Below are 13,761 nucleotides of genomic sequence, written 5' to 3' on the forward strand. Positions count from 1 at the left end.
TTCTCAAATCTCCACTTGAGAAATTCTGGCACAAAAATCTAATTCGGACACGCTGAAAAGAGGGGTCATCTGTTAATACTTGAACGCTGGAAATGTGCTCTGCAGTGTGTGTATGTATGGCTTTTTCCAGTGAAGACCCTGTCTGCTGGCTCAGAGCAGAGCTTGGGGACAGGCACATTTTACAGGTGGTTAAGAGTGGGATTTCCAGATCACACCTGAAATGGAATTCTTCCTGATTTCAGAGGGTTGTAGGCTTAAACAGCAATTATAGATCTGACCCAAAGCAATGTTAAAACACAGAATTGAATACTATAGGACTGTTGCTGTTGGGCCGCATTGGGGTTTTTTGCTTGTTTATTTCCCTTACACACGTCTCATCCACATATGTGCTTTTCTCTGTGTTGGAACTCAGGGGGCTTGAGTAACTTTAAAGAGAAACACAAAAAATGTGGTTTCTTGGGCAAATCTGAAGCAAACTCCATTAGTTAAGAAGTAGATGGTTTATTACCCCTCCTGAAGCAAGGAGAGGTAATAACTAAACCAAAAGTTAGGCTCCAGCTGGAGTTCTTTGAGCAGTCCAGCTAGGGAAGGAGGTTTGACCTGTGGTTTTATTACTGTTAATTTCATTAATAATAGAGCTGTTGTCTAGGAAGAGACTAAATTCTTGAACGAGAAATATGTACAGGCTTTAAGTGCTTCAGTTGAAAGGTGCTTTTATTTACTCTGAGAATGTATTCATCAACATAGCTTGTGTTCCAGATATTTTAATGTCGTTTTTATACATGCTTACAGTCATTAGCTTGCAAATGATGATTGAATTAGCAAATTGGATTCCTTCACCCTTGGCAAGTGCCACAAACCTTGCAAATTGCAAGGCTGTAAAAGTCTGAGGGGGAGAAAAAGCAGTTTCTGGAAAGAGGGAAAAAGCATACAAGTTATTTGCTGGAGCAAATAAGGTTTTGTCTGATATCATTAGATAAATATAACCTTTTTTTATTTTCTAGACAGTCAACAGGATTAAGGTGGTATCAGTATGAATGTTCAAATCCCCAAGTGTGGATCTGGAAAAATGTTTTCTGACGTGCTATTGTTCAGGTCAGATAGATGGATATAAAGCTGGCAATCTTGCCGATTGGCATAGGCTCATCCGTTCTGAGAACAAGGTAAGCCACACGTGCAATCTTTTCTGATACGAAAACACATTTTTCTTTTTTCAACTTCTTCCCGATGACCTGTGGACCTTTAGAAAAAGGCAAGCTTAACCTAAGCTTCTCTAAGGAAGAATCAGCAAAATCATCTTTCCCGTGTATAATACTTTTGCTCAGGTGGCTTGCTATTCAAACAGAGGCAGCAGAGGGATAACCCTCTTCTTTGCCTCCTTGAGAAAGATATTTGCCTTCTAAGACTCAAGCTTGGACTTCATACTGAAAAATATAACCCTTGAGATCAAGGAAGATTGTGTCTTGTAATGACTGATACTAAATAACTAAATTTCCGCCTTTGAATGAACAGCTGTCCTCTTAGAACATAACTGGCCAGTGGGTCGAAACTGAAGATTTAACACTTTGTTTTTTGACAAGGCCTGACATACAACTAACAAGGCTTCTCAAGAACCTCCGCTGTCTCCCAAAACAGCCTATTTGTGTGGCCCTTGTGACCGAGAAACCTGACGCTTATCTTACCCAGATGGTGTCTTTGATCTGGGACTTGCAGGTTTTCTACTTCTCCTGCTTGCTGGTCTGGACTTGTAATGAACTTAATTTTCCCAGTTAAATACACATTGGGCCAGTGTGGCACCAGCATCGCTGACAGAGGTCTTCCAGAACTGGTGAGGACTAGTTCTGAGGCGTAGACTTTGAGGGGAAAGTTGTCCTAGGTATTGACTGTGGTTTTCCGGTTGCAGCATTGGCCTTTGGTTCCAAATTGTCTTGTGTTCTCCTGGATGTGTTGATGGGTGCCAGATGGTCTTATCTTTCTGTTTGGTAGAAGTAGTGGGCTTTGATTAGTGACAGAAACCAACACTTGGTGTTATCTGGCGCCATGACCCTATTGGCTGTCTCTGTTACAAGTAATGTCAGGGTGGCACATGAATAGCTTCTGGTAAGCTTAATGTAAAAAAACAAAAACAAAACCCAAAACACAACAGAAAAACCCCACATCAAAACAACAACAAAAAACCAACCAACCAATAAAACCCCCAAAAAAGCAACAAAAAAAAAAAAAAACCCAACAGAAATAATTTACTTCCTGAAGTAGAAAACTCTTAGCATATGTAAGGTGGCTATTTTGTCTTACATTTAAAACAAATGACTTTGTGTAAGGGCTAGCCATTCTTAATGGTCCCAAACAAGAAGAGATGTTAGCAGGGGTGCAGGGGGTGCCTAAGGAGATTGTTCCATCTGTTCCTTTTGGCCAAAGCAGCAAAGCTTTGAAGCTTTTTAGTAGCTAGGAAGCTAGAGATACGTAAGACCAAAATTATAGTGATTGGCTTACAATGCACATCCTCCAGACTGGAAACCTTTGTACTACATGTCAATGTATTCAAAATAATCTGATGCTAAAAGCTATTTAGATTCGTCACTATAGTCAGAAAACATAAAATGCCAAGGTACATTATTAGCCTAACAAATAAAATACAAAGAAGACTTGCTACCATGAGCGTATGGAGAATGAAAGAGAAGATTTGTGTCTCTTAAAGGATATTTAGTGACTGAAAGTTGAGTCTGAGATGCTGCTGAATTGTTGTTAAGGGAACTAGGGCTTAGACACATAGCGGCAAAACACATGGAGTGCATTTCTGTCTTGTTCAGAGTGATGCCAACCTTTTTAGAGCAGAATCTCACCCCGCTGCTTGTGTTGAGACAGGCTTTTGATGTAGGCTTAAAATCCTTTGGGACAGGAGTGAAACATTGCCCCGTTGGTACTGCAATGCAATTGAGCCACCGGTTAAACCAACATTGACTGGTTTTTTATGTATTGACCACTTGCAAAATTCTCAAATTTATCTTGACCTTTTTTTAAAGTGAAATTGAAAGCAAATGATTCCGTTTATCTCCTACCTTCAGAGTGAGCTTCCTGATTGTCCTTATCACTTCAAGCCAGAAAGTTTCGTACATTGGCTAGGCACCTCAATATTGCAGCTTCAAATTTGTGATTTAGCAGGAGGGGAGAGGGCAGAATTTGTTTCCATTTGAACTGTTTTTTGGTTCAGAATGAAATCCCATTTAAACGTGAAGGTTTGGGTTGGAGTTTGAGGATCAAAGAAAACAGAAAGAAAATGTGGTTTTAGCTTGGAGCTGTATCTGAAGAGGGTAACCTCAGATTCAGGGCTTTTCTTCCTCTTCTGCACCCCCTCCAAAAGGGTATGTTTCCTCTAGTTTCTGCTGAAAGAGGCTTAACTGTATTAGCATGAGCATGTGCCTGCAGTCTTTTTTGGTTTGGTTTGCAGCGTATGATAACTGCATGTACGAATCACAAATGTAAAGTCTTTTCTTATTCAGAAAGCAGGGCTATTTAAAATAAGCCACAATCTCAAATGTAGAGGCAGCACCAAGATCAGAATTGTTTGGAATTAGCAGCATTGGCAGCCGCTACTGTCAGTCGCTAGGGCTGTCAACTAGGAAACAGAGCATCTGCCATAGCTGCTGCCTCCGCACCAGGCTTGGGGGGTTCAGGCTGTGTTATGGATGGCTGCTAAAATGGGATAAAGGCTTTTGTAGGAGTTGGGGTGAGAGGGCAGGGAGTGAATTGCAATAAAGTGATACAAATTGAAAGAAACTTGGCTTGCATGAAGATGGCATGCTCAGCTTCTAAAGACGTGGAGCATTACCTCTCTGTTTGTCAAAAGGCATTTCAAGCCCTGAGTCTGATGCATGGAGCTTTGTGGATCCTGTCTGTCGGGTGGGTCTCTAAGCTTTAGACAATGTCCCACGCTGGATGTCACCCAAAGTGACTTGCCCAGTCACACAGAGAAAACCTGATCTCAGATATGCCAGGATGTCATCCTCTCGAGTAAGTTGGCTGTGGCACTTTTAGGCAGTGCTTTCTGATTTAAGACAAACCCAAATATCCACAAATTTAGAAACTGGAGGTGGCAGAAGAAGTACGTTAAACTGAGGGAAACGGCCAGCACAAAAATGCAGTACTTTTGTGTTTTTATTAAACCACAGTTGTGAAATTTTGTGACTTTAAGCTTTCTTCATCCCTATTTTACAGACATTGTTTTTCTAGTCCTTTTAGCTTCGTAGTGAAGCACAAAGTTGAAATTTGTGTAGTTTTTTAAGCTTAATAAAAAGAATTGTAAACACTGTTTAAGTTTTATTTCTCTCTCCTCTTCCCCCACTGGTGAAGCCTTTTCAACCGCTGTGAGTTAACAGCAGCTTTTCAGTTGGATATCCATTTTAAGACAGGATCTGGTCTATATTTGGCCTGATTGGTGCTGGAAATTACAAGGGAAATTATGGGTTGAGGAACACTCTGCACTTAATGAAATTTTGGGTGTTTGGATCAGATTCTGTGAATTTTGGCTTTGAAAGCTTGGTCAGGGCATACAGCTTGTAATAGTGAGCATTTTCTTTGCTTCAGCTCCCCCCTCAACAGTGGGTTCCTTGTAGCCGTGCAGAGTTGTGGGTGTTGATATGAAACAGGAGCCGTTCCCAGGCTGGTGATCAATAGGCAGTGCTCGTATTAAATGGGAAAACTTCATCCTGGAATGATGCTCTTTCTGATGGATCTGGCATGTGCAGCAAGATGTTTCTAATGACTCTTGCCCAAAACAATAACACTTAAAAAAAAAAAAAGGAAAATTTGCACAGTGACAGATGGGAGATGCTTTCAGACCTCAAACAAACCAAAATCCCAGGAGACTTGATCAGCACACACAGAAGGCAGGCAGAGTGTTTCGTATCATGTTTTCACTAAAGGAAATACATAGATCTTCGGGCACATAGCAGCTCCTGATGAACGAGGCAGTGCGCCAGTTTTCACAGGCTTCTACCAATATTGCTCCCCTCAGCTGCTGGCTGCCCCAGCCAGTTCTTCCCTCCTGTGTCCACCAGCCTGTGTGGACTGCAGACCCCTAGCCATTGCTAGAGGAGCAGTTTGAGCCCCTCACCAGCCTTGCTGCTCCAGTCCAGCTCGTACAGTGACACCCTTCCAGCAACATGGCAGGACCACCTCTTCCATCTCTGGGCTACTTAGAGATGGCTATTTGCCAGCACATGTGGCTACAGCATATCAGGGTGTTCTCCTCTTTGGGAAGAGAAATACCATGCGACTTACAGACTGGTAAAAATTAGGCAACAAACATTACCTCCAGTTACACAGAGAATTATTTTTTTTTTCTTGCATAGAGGGAGGCTACGATCTTTGCTGGAGCCTTTATGTGCCCTTATTTGCCTTAACAAGGCAAGCAGTCTTTCCTACCTAATCATTGGTACATGCTGGAAATAAAAATAGGCTATTGGAAAAGTGAAGCGTTGTTATTCAAGGTTGGGGATTGCACTGGGACTCAAAGAAACTCTGCTCTGAATTCTGCCCCAGCTTACTGCTTGGGCAAATTACTTTGCCTTTCAGTTGTGCTTGCTGCTCCCTTTTTCTGTCCTGGCTTCCTGCGTTGGTGTGTCTCCAAGGTCTGGTCTTTGTGCAGCCCCCTGAGCCAGCAGGAGCTCGGTGCCCTGAGGGCAGGGAGCCAGAGCTGCCCAGCTCCTGCCTACCGCAGCTCCGGGAAAAAGCTGTGGCCAAGGCAGGAACTGTTGGGGCAACTGTAGTGCAAATACCAAAGAAGGGTGCAGCACAGGGGCCGGTGGGGAAAAAGTAGATGGGTGGGCTGTTTACCCCCCTCATCTCCTCCTGAGCAAAGGGGAGAGGGGTGGATGGGAGAAAAGGGTAGGTAAGGGGAGTAAGTCCTGGGACTGGCAGGACCTGTAAGTCAGAACTGTGTTTGCTTTCTGCAGTTCAGAGCTGGGCAGTAAATCCACTAAACTTGTATTTGGCTTGCTTCTGCAGCCAAGAGGGACCTGGTATGTTGGGTTATTTCCTGGGTGTCAGCAAGGGGATACCAGAACCTATCTTAGCATCAACCAGGGTGCTGGCTGTCACCAGCCGTGACCTTTTCTGAATCTCTCCATGTTCCCTAGCAGTTCCCTTTTCTATACTGAAAACCAGTGTGGGCTCTGAGGGAAGGCCTTTAGGTGTACACAGCACAGATGCTTATTAATGCCAGCTAGGGCTAAAGAATGTTACCCACCTAATGTGAGGAACAACGGGCAAACCCATTTTTATACATTTTTAGTCCCCTGCTCTATAAAACTTCAGATGGATGGCAGCACAATCAGTAGAGCCCAAATAAGCATGGGTATGCCGTCTTCAGCTGGACACCTTCCCTAGAGCAAGTCTTATGGAACATTGTAGCTATGGTGACGCTAGAAGTGGATGTTTGGTTGCAATAGGTGGTAATTATTATCTTTTGTTGCAGTAGACAGTCTAGAAGCTAATAATAGAAATTGTCACAAAGAATTTAGTGCAAAGAAATACAACTACGGAAACACCAAAGCGAACCCCGTGGTCAATAAGGCAGGCATTGCCCAAGTGTCTAAGCAAGTGGGTACCCTCTGTTGTAAGCCCCGTTTGGTTCTGTTGTGAATTGCGAAAATCTATTCAAAGTTTGGCCCAGAAATTTTTTGTTGTGTAAATACAGAGTGGTAGGGGCAGATTGTGCTAATGTGAACTGAGCATAATATACTCAAATAACATTTAACTACCCAGAGGCTTGTTAAAATCAGTGGGATTGATTGGGAAGTAATGCTAGTATAAAAGCCTTGTAAGAGGCTGATTATGAGTTACTCAGTTTTGATATAATTCCATGATGAGTGGAAAAAGCTTCTATCTCCTTGCATCTCCCTCCATGATCAACTGTCTATTTTAAATAAAAAGGATACAGGGTCCAGAGGGAAAATCATTACAGGCTTATAAGAAAATATTGCAATTTTTGGAACAGGCTTCAAGCAGACTCCCAAGACTGTCAGAATAATTTTGCACTTGTGGTGCAAGTGTGTTTTGTGTTATCTTTACTCTGATGTTAACAAGAAGAACAAAATTCACTGTCTTTCAAAATAACCTTGCTACAGGCTATGTGGCCAGCCCTTTTCATGATTCTGCATCATGCCTTTCCTGTTTGTTTCTCTTCTTGGTATTTTATTGCGAATTTGTCTGGATAATTACGGAATCCCTCATAACTGCAAAGGTATACCTTTGCTAGTAAGTTCTTTAAAAAGAGATAGGAAACATTTTTTTTTTGTGGAGGGTTAAGTGGTAAATGCTTATTTAAAGATCTGACCATAATATGTCCTGATAGCAATACTGTGTAAGAGACAAGCTCCTTCTGCAGGTTAGAGCTTCATATCTTTTACGTCAAGAGTGAATGTCACTCCAGGAGAGCTCTGTGCACTACAGAAGATGAATGTAAGGCTCATTACTGAGCGGAAGCTGGACTGAGGGAGGAAATGCTTGTGGTTTGGGCTCCAAATGATGCAGATATGCAGATGCTTTCATTTTGCATCTTTGTTTCTGAAGTACTGAATTATTCTTACATGTGAAGACTGGAAAACTGAAAAGCTGCTGGTTTGGTGGTGTGACTGTCTTCAAGCCATAGTTACCCGTGCCATCCTTGTCGCTGCTTTGGATTCTTGTGACAACGTGTACATCCCATGAGAGACAGATAAGTGCTATAGAAATGCTGGCACACCTTAACAAGAGCAAGACAGAATATTTTTACAAAACTATTTTATTTTTTTACTTCACATGCAGGCTCTCCTGGGTAGCTAGAGAGAAAATTTGGTTCTTTAAGGGTAGCTGGAACCAGGAGCAGGCAGATGGGTTTCCATGTCGTGTCTTAGAGCCTGAAGGACTAGGTGTCAGTGTGTTTCTTCAGTCTGGGCAAAATCTACCTGTAAACGTTTACAAATGACCAAGGGAATGGAGCTCTGACCACTTCCATCCCATTTCCCCTTCTCCCCAGACTGATGCCTGCCAGGCATGTGTTCTACTCAGAGGTGTGAGCAATTGATATTTTAGTGACACTTTAGATATTGTAAACCTAGAGCTTGCATCCCTTGTGTTATCTGACTTCCTCAAGGAAGCAAGGCATACGCAATCGTTTGACAGCCTGTTGCCTGCTGCTCTGCTCCTGATAGCTTCTGAACCCGTTGATCAGGGTCAGCCTTATTGGATGAAGAGCCTAACATCTTCAAGACTTCTATTTATAAGCTTCATAAAATCAATTAGGGGGAAGCAATGAAAGTTAATCCATTTCCTGAGAAGTTGTATTAGACATCAGAGAAGTCGCAGAAGAGCATGTCACACTGTGCATGTCCCAGCACCAAGAAAAAAATTCAGCGAATACCAGTCATGTTGGATCCTCCTGCAAGATGCAAGCTTGAGCAAACTTTACATGCATAAAAGCATTCAAAGCTACTTTCTTTAAGTGTATTATTTTAGATATCTTCTTACTGATTTGATCAAAGCCATGTTTTTTGGCCAGCCTTGCCTCTTGTTACTGGAGTGACTATACATGTTACATCAAATAAGTGATGTGACAATATTTATTTTTAGTTGTGTTACTGTATTTAAAAAACCTCCAGTCCAAGCAACACTTTTGGGTAACTTTTTCAAAACAGAGGTGACTGTGAGGGTGGAGGAGGAACATCGGTGTACACGACATATTTGTGTGCCTCTGAAATACACCATAAGGACATCTTGATGAAACTTGTTTCATAGTTCTCTGTCCACCCAAGGGCTCATACTTTTTTTCCCAACCAAAGCAGAGTACTGATCATAAAACAAGATCTTTGTAGTAAAGCATGGAGGTTTTTAATGCATCTTTTACGCTTTCATATACCTTCTAAAGATTTTCCAGTACATAGCTCACCTTCTGTCAGCTGACAATGATACCAGGGTTTACACCACCTGTAGATGCGGCAGCTTTTGTGGATTACCATTTCATGTTCAAGCTTGCATAGCTTTCCAAAATGCCTCAGCAATGTAAATATATGGTGTATAAACAGTTAAGAAGAATGAGTAGAGACATGCATGGAATGTCTACGTACTGCTCACACAACCAGATGTTCAGGGAATGTGTAATTTAGATTTCCTTCTCCAAGTGCTGCTGTTGTCAACAGTGAAAGAAATGTAGCTAGCTGTGCAAACTTTGTCAGACAGATGCTTAGATCCGTGGCACTCTTACTCTTGTATGCTTGATTTTTTCTTTATTATTTTTTTTTTAATCAAAGGGAAGGTTATGTTAAAGTTGAAATGTAGACTTGTAGAGGGAAAAAGGAAGCTTTTAACTTGAAAATAACAAGCTGCTATGGAGAAGCGACCAATCTAATGTAGACACTACATACGCTCTCTGGTTTGGGCCAGCTTCAGAGGTACTGAGATCCAGCTATGGTCCTTCATTTGTTGTTGTATTATCTCAGGAACACCTAGTGTGCTTCACCGACTAAATATGGGAATTTGGGTGAAATGGTGATGCTTTATTAGGCAGGGAAAATATTAAGAGCAACTATTTATTTTATGCAATCTCAGCACAAGAGAACCATTACAGAAAGGCTCATGCCATTAAATTCATCTAAAATCAAACAGTATTTTTCAGAGAAGGCCCTGTTGCTACCAAGCTTTTCCACAAACAGGCATTTGCACAAACCCTAAAATCTTTCTCATTTCTTTAGGTAATAGCAAAGTGAAAATGTGGACAGTGGTATTTAGAACCTGCACATTTTTTGTGGTGAAAATAAAAATTGCCTGTAGTTCATCTTCTGCTTTTCCTGCCCACATTTGTCTTGCCTCTGGTCATTCTTGCTGCAGTTACTATTTCATATTGCAAAAGATCAAGTCAGCTTTAGCTTCCGTTTGCTCTGTGTGGTTTGCCATGACTCTATGGAGCACTCAGCTGGAGAATAAGATGCTGGTGCAGATGCGTCCCTGATTTTGTCCCAGTGAGGCCAGATTCCACATATCCATCTTAAGAAATTAAATTAAATAGGTGGACAAATACTTCTAAAAATTGTGATGGCTTTTCATGAACAGCAGAGACTACAAGGAAGTTCAGAAGTGGTGAACCAAAAGCAAAAGGAATGAGTCTGGTTTGTCTTTTTGTCTTTTTGTGGGTTGGGGTTTTTGGTTGTTGGTTTGTGGTCTGTGGTTTTTTTTTTTTTTTCTTTTTTTTCTTTAGATGATCTGTTTCAATATGGGATTTAGCAATCATACATAAAAGAGAATTCTCCCCATTAAAAAACCGAAGGTGGTATGGTGGCTGGTTGGGCCAGTGAGCACTGCACAAAGTACTGAATCAAAATGAACACTTTGTGGAAGTCCACATAACTGAGACAGATTTTTGAAGTACCAGTAGAAAAAAGTTAGTAGTGACATTCTTTGACACGTATGGGTTTCTGCTATGTATATCTGATAGATAGCACAACACGTGATATCACCCGGTGTGCACTCTCTGTGGGCACAATCTTTTGCTTACTAGTTCCAAACAGTATTCCTTCTATAAAAGAATAATAAAACAAAGCTCTCCTCATGGACAGCTCAGCAGCCCTCTTTCTACCGTGTCCCACTCAGGTTAGAGGAATAAAATAGCTTCAAAGTTTTATGAAGCCAGTGTGGCATTTTATGTAACAGCATTTCTTCAGCATTTCTTGAATGGAGCTCCCGTAGTCGTGCCTTGTGTGGAGCCCTTGGAGCTGCTGCGCTCCGGGGAGGGAGGAACACAAAGGATTGGAGGGGAGGGAGTAATGAACTTTGAACATAACAGAGGTTCATCATTTAAAGGAGTTGGGGTTTCCTGCTGGCTGTGTGTGCTTCTGAACTGTTCTTTATTGCCTTCTGATATGACTTGTGAAAGATGATAGTAATATTGCTGTTCACTTTAATTTTATGCAGCCAGTTCTAAACTCCTCAAATCCACTTTTATGCAGACCAGGAGAGAGAAAAACGCCTTTATTAATGAAGTGGCACCCTCTTTGTTCCAGTTTCCCTGGTTGTGCTTATTCCTTTGGCTGCTATGCGTGCTTGGCTCTCTCAAGTCATTTTTCTCTAATGTGATGGTGATGCGGGACAACCAGATGCTATCCAAAACCCTCTTTTAGAGGGCTTTCTCCTCTTGGCTGAGCAACCCTAGTAACTGAAGTCAAGGAAGCTCTATTGTGCACTGAGGAATGTAGTGGGAAGCTGCTGTGCCCTTCCTAGCGCACTCAGCGTTGGCATGAAGGAACCGGGGGAGCAAAGACCGACTTATTTAAAAGACCTCTCCATCTTCTTCCCACAAAGCATAACACTGCATAGCAAGTGTCGTACCTGCTCTGCTGGCTGAGAGCTGCAATATGTATTTCATTTTGCCCAAGCCAACCCACAGAGCTTACATAAGTGTCTTTCTGTCCCATCCCATGTCAGACCAATTTTAAATGTAAATCCCAGTGCTGTGGGATATTGCCTAATCAGATTAGAGAGCATGGACCAAGTATCTTTGCTGCTGTATCGCCAGTTCTTCGAGATGGTTGTACGTAAATCGTGGTTTTTAAAGTACTACTGTATATGAAGAGTTTGGGTTGGAGGGTAGGGGCTACGCCTGTTGTAATTTATCATTATTATTTCCTAGGCTTGAGGAAAATTGTTTTTCATATCATGGAAAAAACCCTACTTTCAAGCCTATGGAATGACAGCATTTTTTCATTGTCCGATGCTGATTTGCTGCATCACCATATATCCACAAATGTCCGTGCACCTACACCACTGACAGTAAAATCTCCAGCATGGTCTCCAAATGGAAAGATGGCATCAGCAGCAGTAGGGCAGGACAGACGCAACCTCCGTCCTCTCAAAACAAGTTCTGCTGAGTCTTTGGGCTTGCCGCTGCCTGAGGGTGCTAAATACTTGTAGTGTGTGCAATGGGGTGTTTGACAAAGGCTGTGCTGTATGAGGGAGTTACGTGCATCTCCACACGCAATTGTTTCAACCACTGCTTTCAATCTCTTTTAATATTAAAAGCACCAGGCTGCCTGCCAAACCCCTCTCACCCTCAGCACAGACATGTGCAGACTTGCTGGGGACCCTCGTGAAGTTTCAGCCTTACGTTGAGCATTATGGCAATACTGAAACAGGTCCAGGCACCTTCCTCCAGGAGGACCTTCCAAATCCCAGGTTCTTTGCTTTGTTCATGAAGATTTTTGAACTAACCCTCCAGTTCATCCTTGTCATGGACTCTTACATGGGACTAAATTGCTCACTTTATTCAACAGAGGCTTTAATGCATATCCAGAAGTCTCCAGACTGACAAGGCTGGAAGAGCAAGAGCAGGCTCCATGCGCAGCACTGTAGGTGTCAGGGGGTGAATCCACGCTCCCCTTGTCTCAGTTGTTCCATTCTGAGATTCAGCACGGGTCCTCTCCTGGAGTGGCAGCTGGGAGGATGAATTTCTCCCTCATTAAGAGCCAAACAAGAGACATACATATACGTGTCTCTCTATGTAGTGTTGGTTTCTTTGGGGTTTTTTATGTTGCTTTGGGTTTCTTTTTCTACCCATGCTCCAGTAGTTGGAAGCTCCTGCTGATGATAAAGCACAGCCCAAATGTAAATTACAACAACAACAACTCTGATCTAGTAGAGGACCTGTTTGTAAAAGCACTAGAACACCCTGACGGTGCTTGACGTTGCACAGCCTGTGCTCAGCAGTAGCACTTCCAGTTCTGTGTCTCCATCAGCAGGTGGTGCTGGCAAATCGCGCATTGTTATTGTGCTCTGACGATGTCCCCACCATCGACTGACAAACGTGTAGGTGGGAAGTCACAGTTCCCACAGGATCTCAGTCCAGCCTCGGAACAGGAGCCCCATTTTGCCCACACAATGATCTGTATTTCCCCATGCATACGGAAATACCTAAACTGCTCAAACTTTGGACTACAGACAGAAATGACATTTATTGGTGCACAAAATTGGACAGGCTTGCAGTGAAATATGGAAAACTGAGTCCACGGCTTTATGAAGAGGAGATATCTGTACACAGCAGGACTTGTGAGGATGTGAAAGTACACAAATGGAATTTCCCTCTTTGAGTCCCACCTTGAAGTGGAACAAAGAGGAAGGTGACAAGCACGATCCTTGTTTCTCTCCTCACCTCAGCATACCTACAGCTGATTCTTCTTCAGCTTTCAACAGAAAACTTGTTTTTTTATTATTGGATGTGACCTTCTAATAAGTGTTATAATCATGCAGTGGTCTGAAATGAGAAAAGCTCTGTTTATAACAGAACCTTAATATGGTTTTTTATGTTTCTTTTACCATAATTTACAATTATCAGTGAATGGCTAATAATCACAGTCTTCCTTTACACAAATCTGTAAATTAAATTAGTGTTGATTTTTGCATGTCCTCATGGCCAATGTTGCCCACATTGCCGTGAGGTGTAGCTTCACACTGGCAAGTCTTTCATTTGTTGGACTCTCTGGTTGGAGGACTGGTGACTGGCATATGGTAAAAGAAGCTATTAAGAGGAACTAGACAATAAATCAATCATTAAGAGGCATAGAATAGACGTGCAAGACACTAGCTCACTGACTTCTTTTTCCAGTTGAAGTGGAGCTGTGTAAGTGTGCAGGAGTTAGATGTGCTTCAGAGTTGGCTGAAATATCCCAGGTCATTTTTCATAATGCATATTTGATTCTTTGATTTTTCCTGTTTAGATTTGGAAAATTTATATTGTAC

This window comes from Pterocles gutturalis, unplaced genomic scaffold (genome assembly GCF_000699245.1).
Source record: "Pterocles gutturalis isolate BGI_N339 unplaced genomic scaffold, ASM69924v1 scaffold10123, whole genome shotgun sequence".
In the NCBI taxonomy this organism is placed as follows: Eukaryota; Metazoa; Chordata; class Aves; order Pterocliformes; family Pteroclidae; genus Pterocles; species Pterocles gutturalis.